The sequence below is a fragment of the Struthio camelus genome, chromosome Z (assembly GCF_040807025.1).
Source record: "Struthio camelus isolate bStrCam1 chromosome Z, bStrCam1.hap1, whole genome shotgun sequence".
Taxonomy (NCBI): domain Eukaryota; kingdom Metazoa; phylum Chordata; class Aves; order Struthioniformes; family Struthionidae; genus Struthio; species Struthio camelus.
Window position 1 is genome coordinate 39,326,684 of NC_090982.1, and position 9,893 is coordinate 39,336,576.

A 9,893-nucleotide genomic window follows, 5' to 3' on the forward strand; every position below is an offset into this window, starting at 1 on the left:
AAATTAATCTATTTAACTTTTTTTTTTTTATAATTGCTATTCAGAGGAAATGACAAGAAGGAGCCACAGAGATTTAATAAAGCACAAGCTTAGACCCTTAATCACATTAGATATCGAAGCAATACAGTTTTTATTGAGGTGTGTTAAAATGGTTCTGGTAGTTGACAAATGGCTTACTGGTGGTTTATAGATTATATGGGTATTGAATGAGCTGCTATTTCCTCCTATGCAATGCCAAGACACCTTGCCCTCCTTCCCAAAAGAGGCTGTTTTAATTTTCATCATGCCACACAGTTATGCCAAGTTATTTTGCATCACTTGACACAATGAACCTGCATTAAAAAAAAAAAAAAGTGAGAGAGACATAGCTATGCAAATACACTTTTCTCAGGTGTGGTGAAATGAGCCAAGTTCTTTGGACAGGGAAATCCCTGTGCGATGTGGCAGCGTGCTGCCCTCGGCTCGCCTGGGCGGCAGGGGCAGGAGCTGGCTCATGAGGGCTGCAACGTGCCTGCTCCTGCTGCTCCCGGGCCGGCAATCGCCCAAATGCTCTCGTGGCATTTGCTCCACTGCATTTTTGGCTGCGGTAAATGGAAAGGAGGAGGGAGAGAGACAGATGGGCTGAAAGTGCAGGATTTATCCAGGGAAGAGCCGTTGTCGCTCCCAGAAATAGCCTTTCTCACGACCGCTGTCCCTCCTTCGCCGTTCGGTTAATCATTTTGCAAAAGTACTCAAACACATGCCTCAGTCCCATGATATTTGAAACGTATCTTGAAATTAAGCATGTGTTTAAGCATTTTCCCAAACTGGAGCCACAGTAATGGAGTTTGGGCCTTGCCAGCCTAACTCGTAAAGGAGTCTTGCTGCAAGGTAGCGTAGGGCTGTTGTCGTCGTGGACGGGCCAACTGTCTGCAGTTACCTCTCCCTTTAAAGTGACCTTGGAAGAAGCACTTTATACTGAGCTGTAAAAAGGCACTAGCAAATGTAGGAACTGATGCAAGACTCTCTGATACGTGAACATGCTAATGCTTGAGCAAGAATGTCAGTTATTTCAGTGGGATTACTCCCCTGAATAAGATCTCACATTTGAGTAGTATTGGAAAAATCCTATCAGTTTAGCATAATGATCCAATCACACGTAATACAGGGAATCCTCCAGACTCACTGAAATTTTTGTGATCACTCAGTGTTTGGTGGGTTGGAGTCTTTCTGAGTCAAATAAATGACAGCGAAGCAGAGCGGTATATGTGCCAGTCTGTACGTAACAGGAACCTAGCAGACAATTTAATTTCATCCATTTTCTGAACCAGACGTTATTGCAATGCTTCCTGACATCGCCCTGTAATAAAGTATCATCCTTAGAATGGGTACGTGTTTCTATTTTATCCTTGTGTTTGTACACAGATTAAAGCACAGTCTCCATTGACTGTAACCTATAATTGAATCAAGGATTGTGCTGCTGTCACAGAGAGCAGGAGCGGCGCTTGAGTGGTTTGTGAGCATGAACAGCAGAATCTGAAGATGAAATTTCATCTTTGATCTTCAGTCTGTGACCGTGAATTTTCCGTTGATAATATATAGAAAGGAAAATAATGCAGATAATTGTGAATAGAAAAGCAGTACAGGAAAAGAGCTTAGTCAGGGATCAAAGAATCTTATGCTCTCTTGGTGTGAGATTTCGATGCAAACCAGTCAGTTGAAATTGTGGAAGATTTTAGTGGAAAGTTTTTTCATGCATTATTCAAGAAATCTACTGAAATTTTGGAGGGTAGATCATTGGATCCACGTGGGTTTAGTAAATTGCCTTGTTAGTCTTTTAGCTTTGGAAGTCTCAGCACTATTTTGAATGAGGAAAAATTCTTTTCTGCTGCTCTTTACATGCGAGTCACAGTTTTCTTACTGGGATCCAAAGTACCCACAGTCTCAAAGTGCTAGTGCACAGCTGCCACTGCATATGTTGCTGCTGAACACTAAAACTTGCTGAAATAATCATTCCTGATGTTTGAAGAGGATGTGTTTTAGCCGCTGCTTGATGCCTCTTGTTTCTTTAGGGAGCGTGAAGTCATGGTGCAAAACAGCAGCGACATCAAAAACACAGGGTTGGCATGGGGTTTTGTTGTCCCCTTCCTATCCGCACCCCAGTCTCTGGCAATAGGAAGGACTATGAAAAACTGCTGGTGTCATAAGCCTTTATTCCAGGGTAAGGGATTGGATTTTCGTTCATACATAATTGCACATGCTAGTATAAGAGAAAGGGACAATATAGAAATGAGCATGGGTAAAGGGCTAAGAAAGAAAACCAAGGAAGATGTAATTTTTCATTGTTCCGCTGTCATAAAAGAGAAGTGGATAAAACATAAGCTGGCAGGATCAATCATACATATAGGTAAAATCAAATGAGCCATATAGCAACCTTGAGAGACAGCTCGCTCTTCCATTCCTCCCCAGTTTTTTCACTCTTCCAAGATAAATAGATGCAGTCTGGTAACTTGTCTGATGCAAATCATTATAACTCCACGGAAATCTGCTGCACTGTTTTTTTCTCTCCCTGGATCTGATTCTCGGTTGAGTTTGACCCACTGCAACGCGTGCTCTGAACGAGTGGTTCAGTAGGTTTCTGTGCTCCCTTTGCTCCCTTGAACTTCATTACCCACAGTTGTGACAAGCAGTGAGAAATGTTCAGTGATAGAACTGGGAAAAGGAAAATGTTCCTGTCCCAAACAGAGAAAAAAGCTAAAATAGACCCCAAAGTTATTTTTTGGATTCTTGTACTGACGGATCTGAGGCCTTATCTTGGCACCAAGCTAGCAGTGGGATGATATTTGAAAGCTGGCACGTGGTGACCTTAACAGATGCCGGAAACATTCAGTTGTTTCTGAAAAGCAAGCCTTTTCAATTTGATGCCTAAATATGGCATTCCGACACTAACTTTAGTCAGCGTGGTTGGAAAATTCCCAGTAGTGCCTGGTAGACCTAAGTCTGTGCTATTTTCACAATCACTTGCCTTTTCAAATTAAAGCTGAAGGGTGAAATCCACACCTGTGCGAAGCCCCTGCAAGGCTCGTGCGGTACTTAAGGGCTCAAAGCAGAGTGCTGCGCGGGGCTTAGGCGGTGCTGAGGCCAGGAGATGCTCCGTTGTGTGGGAATGAGTTTAATCCAAGGAGAAGAGGGCGACGCGCTGCAAAGCCGGCCTCATCTCAACGTGCTATTGAGGAGGACAGGGATCAGGGCGCAGCATGTGGTGGAAGGCAGGACGCAATTACTCCGCTTTCCTTCTCTTCCAAAAGCAGCAGGTCTAATTCTCTCCTGACCCCCTTTTTTACTTTCTCACACCATAACTTCAGTGGTTTCTGCAAAGGAATTTTAAGTTATGCCATTATAAATATAGCCAGCGGTACTTCAGCCTAACCTGAGCTCCGACGTTTTTTTGATGTGTAGTTGCAGCTACAGGAAAGGTGAAAGCAAATAGGAGCAGACAGCCAGAAGACGGTGCCGTGTTTCACGGAAATCGGTGCCCTAGGAGGAGTTTCCCATAGAAACTCGCATGCAGAATAGAAATCCTACTCTGTGCGTTTGCACCAGAGCTGGGAAAGTGATCTAACAAATGTTGCTTATGAATATTCATGTGCATTTTATAAGGCAGGCATTTATCCATGTCAACATCTCATTTATGTTTGCGTCCAGCCAAGACGTAATCATGAACTATCTAGTCTGCACTCAGTTTAAGGTAACTTTTAAAAACAACGGCAGCTATTAAAAACCCTATGCTTTTGTGGAACCTAAATCTGCACATCACCCTTTCTGACATTTATTCACTTAAATCATAAAAGAATATGAAGCAAAGACTCTGCCCAGGGTATCTGTCCTGAACTGCTTCCATCCACAAAATTGTCTGCAGATCTCATGGGAACATTGCTTCCTCTACTAGTCACCTGGAAACAGCAAGTATTTTGGTTTATTTGAAGACATATTTCCAGTTTAGCTGTAACTAGAGGTGTTATATGTGCCAGATATCAGAGAGATTTAGGGTTTCCTGAATCTCAGTAGTAGTCCAGCTTAATTCTAGGTTAGAGATCAGCATAAATTCTCTCATTTTATGTGAGCTAATAAATGTATCTCTGCTACAGACTGTGAATTTACAGTTTTGCATGTGGTTGGCTTGTTCTTCCTCATACAAACGTCCGTGGAAGATTTCCAGCACTTAAGGGAACACCAGCCTGCATAAGAAACTTAAAGTCTGACATTACAAAAACTGAACGCAGTGGAAATACCTAAGAGGACATAATCGTTCAGTCCTTTTCTCCTAAAGTAGCTCCTGAGGTTATGAGAAGTTTCAGATATGCGGCAAATCTGGCTTCAGTCAAGACAATCTAACCTGGCCCTACCGCAGCGGTCTCACAAAGAGATTAGTATTGTCTCAAACTTGGTTATCTAAAAATTGAAGACAGGGTACACTACGATTTATCTGCGACAAGCTTTCCGTGACTCTTAAGGCTATATAGCGTGGATGGCTCCTATTTGGAGACATGTCTTTCATAGCCTGCAGCTGCATTTGGCACTGCAGCTCATGCTCACTGTTGGTCAAAGAAATGATTTTGGTTTTTCATAACAAGCTGTAAGCGCTGGTATGTTTTTTGTTTTTATTTTTATTTTTAAAAAAAGGAGAACAGAGAAAGAGAGAGAGAGAGGTTATCTCAACAGGCATACTCCAATATATTCCAAGGTTGCTGCAGTATAATTAATGGCATTACCAAATGGAGCTGAAAGTGTAGAGTCTGCAAACGGCTAATAACAAGGATTAGATATGCACTCTCTTTTTCATTCATGTTCTTATGGTTTCTTGTGGGCCTAATTGAAGTCAGGAGGGTTTTTCCACGTGGCCATCTCAGATTCAGTTTTGATCAGTGACATGCATTGATTACACCCTATGGAAAAAGTTCTTAGTGTGTATTGCAAGGCACTACAAAAAAAAAAAAAAGAAAGAAAAGAAATTCTTGCCCCCTTTTATGATCAAAATTGCAATAGGATATGTTACATTAGAAAAGTGGGAAGAGTATTTTCAGATGGGAGGATCAGCACAGTGCCTGTGGGCCTTTTTTCTCCCTAGGATTGTGCTCAGTAAGCTTTTACTGATGGAATCATCCAGATATTGCAAAAACCTGTTAAAGATATCAAACTTGCTTCAAAAGTCTGTAAAACAATTGCACGTAGACCAACTCTGGAAAATACTTCTAAATGAATCCTTCTGGCATCAGATTATTTTGTGATACCAAAAATCCACTTTAGCAGATAAGTCAGAGTACAGCTGCTAAGGTAGACAGTCGGCTGCGTGGAGGTGATGGTTTTAAACACTATCAAAATGATTTTGGATTAATCGCCTTTCCGTCTGCAGCAAGGGTTATTCATAGAGCGTGCGTAAAAAAGGAGCAAGCTGAATATCTCTAATCTCCTGCTAACCTCCTACAGTAAATAGCAAAGCATTAGCTCTGTGTGCATCTTTGAATCCGGTCTTTAATTATATCTTTCCCGTGTTTACATGAACTTTAGTTTGCTTTTCAAAAGCCTCGTGGAACAATTCCTGCCGCTGACCTGTGTGTAGTGGTGAATTTCGCCATAAAGTGCGTATTGATGAGCTGAAAAGTTCAGTGAACAGGAAAATTCTGCTGCTTTTATTGCCAGTGTGACAGGTTACTTTATTACCATGCCTTTCACAGCAATTTAACAGTTACCCTGGTAACGGATTCAGTGAGGTAATGGGATCACAGGCATTAGAGGGGAGGAAAGGCTAGCGACGAGAGAAAACCATCTGCTGGCTTATGTTCTCGGGGCTGTTTGCTCACCGCGAGCGCCTGACAATCATTGGGCTTGCATGGAAATGAGGCAGGTTAAACCACAGGCCTGCCCTATTTAGCCGTACTCTGGTGATTTGTCTTTCTAATTCTATTGAAATAATAATCAGGATTTGTTTCTGATTAATTAACTAACCTTTTGGTAAAAAGATTAGATAACGAAATTGCTGCCTATTCAGAGATAATGAGATTTTTATTACTCTGTCGGGGGGGGGGGGGGGGAAGTACGTTTATGTGTCACCAGCCACAGCGTCAAGGGAGGAAAATAAAGATTTAAATCTTCATGTCAGACATTTATTTTCCTCCGCAGATTAGGTGTGTATTTAATTCCATGGGTGCACATCAGCTTGTTTAAAACATTTCAGAAGAGCTTTAAAAACCCCAAATAAAGTAATAAACACGTGTAAACCAGGAGGCGTTGGGTTTGGTGTTAATTTGTTTCAAAAAACGTCTCCTAACGGAAGAGAAACACTTGAAGATTCAGAAATCCACCTGTACTGCGTGGGTGTATTTATATAAGTGCAAGAGTGTGAAGAAAGCAGTAAAATCTCAGTGTGAGCGCTCTGGAATGACATATGTAAATAGGCTGCTATTATATCTTGCAGTACAGACACGTCTGATACAGCAGTTGTAGAAAATTCATTTACATGTAGGGGCTTCGGCTGTGTGCGTGTAAAATACCACGCAGGCCGTTGCAGGCAGCTAGAATTAAGTAATGAATAATAACCACATGTTGTATTTCTAGTCTCCTCACGAAAAGCTTCTCGAGAAGATGCAGCTGCCGCGTTAAGTGAATTACCCCGCTCGGTACCAGGCTGAACAAACGAGCCTAGGTGCGGTGAGCAGCAGACCCATCGCCTCGGCCTTCCACCTCCCCTTGGTTATTCCAAGTAATAGAATAGCAGCCTTAAAACTTCTAAAAGCTTACTACTGCCAGCTGGAAATCACAAGGAACAAAGTAAGGATGGATGGGATCTTCTTCTGTAATCCGAGGCCGTCGTGGCCTTCAAGGCTCGTTCTGTGTGGGCCCACAAAACCTGTAGAGCTATGAAACGCGTTGCTTGGGTGCCGGTTACGTAGCTGCGGAGCGGTTGGGAATCTCTTGCGTCTCCTGCTGCGTTATGGTGTAAACATGAACTGGTAGCGATGGGAATTTTTGAGCAGGGAGGTTGGACTAGACGATCTCCAGAGGTCCCTTCCAACCTCAGCCATTCTGTGAAACGTAGTGCAGGGACAGCACTGAATCGGCCAGAGAACGTCTTGGGGTTTGTGTGTGTCACAAGCAGAGCCGTGTGTTTTGCTGACTTTAAAGTCGCCAATTATGATCTGCTAATTAGTAAATCAGGAGAAAGAGTTGTGATAAGGACATTTGCTGTCTTGCATGCAAAGCGCGAGAAAACACAGGCCGCAGCAGAGCATTTTGTTGAAGCGGAGCTAATGGACGCCCCCTCAGATCGGAGGTGACACTTACACTGGTGGCGTTCGGCGCGCTTCATGGCTTTTACTTTTATACGTTAGCATGAAAGGCTCTTATATGCCGAAAGTCTGTGTTTCTCCACAGCGGCGTACCTCGCTGAAAGCCGGTCAGAAACCCGACCCAGTTAGACGAAATGTCTTTAGTGAAGAGATGTGACGCTGCGCCTGTTCCTCCCCGTTCCCCCGTCTCGTGGCTTGCAGTTGGTGATCACTTCGCCTTGCCGACATTCCTCTCTTCCTACCCAGGCTTTTCCATATTATAGCCCTGACAAAGAAGGCAAACGAGAGCACTTTCTTCTACTAAAAGAAAATGGTTTCCCTACCCCCCGCAAAAATTCTTATTACAGACTTCTGACCCTTGATAACCACTGGCCCTTGAAAGACAAACATACCTTTTTTGCCTTACTGTCAGCTAAGAGAGCTTTTGCTCTCCCTTTGTCTTTCCCCCATGTGAAAATTAGGTTTAGTATTAGTAATTATTATTAAAATTAGCAAAAAGTTATCAAATGATCTCAGTAAAGGAGAATAAGTATAGTTTTCCTTTTTCCAGACGATGACATCTGCAGCTCTACATTTTCATGAAATGACTATACTTAACAAAAACATTACTTCATTTTCATGGTATTTCTTTTGTGCCTAGGAGCAACCCTGTAATTGTTCACTTCAATTACAACATTACTATTTTAAACTGAAACCCATTTTATCTGCATGCCAGCTTTTTATTTGTTTTACCAACTATATCTATTTCCATTACTGCAAGGCTGATGGTTTGTCTCAAGAGGAAATCAAATCCATTAATTCAGAAATTTCAAGCACGGCTGCCTCTGCCATAAGCAGCATTTTTTATGCTAATAGCAAATGTGCTGAGACTGAGAAGAACTGACACAGCTCTGTTTTTTATCATAACTTAAGCATTTATGTAAAAAGGCAAATCTAATAGTACTAGGAAACTGTAAGTGTTATTATATATAATTCACTTTACTGGGCCCTGGTTTGTGCAACTGTGGGTTAGATCATGCTCTTTGTGGTTTTGACTTGCTTGACATTTGGGGTCTGATTTTGATTTTGGTTACCCAATGTAAATCTACCATTGTTCATCTGACAACAATAGAATTATTTCAGCTTTACACCAGGCAAAGGAAGATCAGAACCTGTTCATTTAGCTGAAGGCAAAGCACCACCTCACGGTTACGACAGACTAAATTACTTTTGGAGTATGCTGGTACAGAAGATGCATTATAGAAGTTGGATGTCTCTTTTCTCCAGAAAACAGCTATTTCAAAGGTAATTTGGGTATTTCCAGGAAGCTGCACCCTCCCAACATCACGCGGGTATAAATGCATCCCCCTTCCCACTGCCTTCTCATTTAACGCACTTAGCTCTCTTGTATCACATGGGTTGTGTTCAATTAGATAGCTTAACAAGATAAACTCTGACTTTGACCCAGAAAAAACAAACCAGATTGCTGCCGAGTTCTACATAAGCTTTTCCAGGCATCATGACCTGTTTATGTCAATGAAAAGTGCAAGAGATCCCTGTTACGAGGTCTGAATTAGTCTCTGAGTTGTTTTTTTTTAATATACGCGTATACAGACACACTATACAGAAAGCAATCTACCGTTCTTGCCCTTCATTTTTGCAGCAAAACCCTTTAGTGCTGTAAATCAGATCTCATTGGGAGATCTTATACACTGGCCGCCGATAAGCTGTTGAGAAGTAGACAGGGCTTTTAGGAATTGCTGAACCATGAAGCTGACCTGCTTAGTGTTTTGTTGTAGGCTATTAAATCCAGGATTGGTGTTTTAAGATGAGTCTGCTTTCTTCTTCCCTTGGCCTGGTTAAGCAACTCTACCCTCAGCTCATTATTTAGCTGATTAAAATAAAAACTAGAATGAGAAGCCTGCTGTTTGAGAAGTCTACCTTCCCCCATCAAATTAATGAGAGTGACTTATGCTGACGTAGTTTATGGGCTTTAGCAATTTGACACTAATTTTGCAGCTAAGAAAAGATTTGCTAACTGTACACACCACTCTGCTTTGGTGGCAGTGAATTGGGGTTCTTTTCTCCAAAAACAAGCTCTGGGTCTTTTGTAAACAGCATTAGTTGGTTGACTCATTGTAAACGGATCCTGCTTGGGTAACGCTACTTCTCCTTGCTAATATATTGGCAGTTATGCACCAAGAGAGCTTGGGAAAAGCTTGTATTTCATCTAGAATGCCTTTATTTTTTTCAGATTTTTCAAGTGTTGTAAATATGTTTTGCACTGTACCCGTTACTCCCTGGTTAGGAATGTGCTGGTTCTTTGTGCAGCCCTTTCATACTGAGAGAGAAATTAAATGTGCTATTTTATTTTTCCTGTGTTTGACGAGTGTTAACAAGTCCAGCATTTGAGAAAATCCAAACCAAATCAGGCTCTGTTGCTGTCGCTGCTAAGTTAAGGAGAAGCCACCTGGTGAGTAAAGTTCACTGGGGCTTGATTTCTTTGTGTGATTGAAAGAAAGAAAAAGAGAGAGGCTCACATGCATACACATGGCAGTAAATCCCATTGAATCCCATTCAGGAAATCAA

General features: G+C 41.9%; 1 long non-coding RNA gene across 1 annotated transcript in view; it reads left to right on the top strand.

Annotated features, from left to right (window-relative positions):
* Positions 1–8,603, top strand: part of LOC104150262 (uncharacterized) — an 88,144-nt gene extending 79,541 nt beyond the window's left edge. Inside the window, exon 17 of the long non-coding RNA XR_695560.2 lies at positions 8,448–8,603. This is a non-coding gene — a long non-coding RNA (uncharacterized lncRNA). The remainder of the gene's footprint in view (positions 1–8,447) is intronic.
* The last annotated feature ends 1,290 nt before the right edge of the window (positions 8,604–9,893 follow it).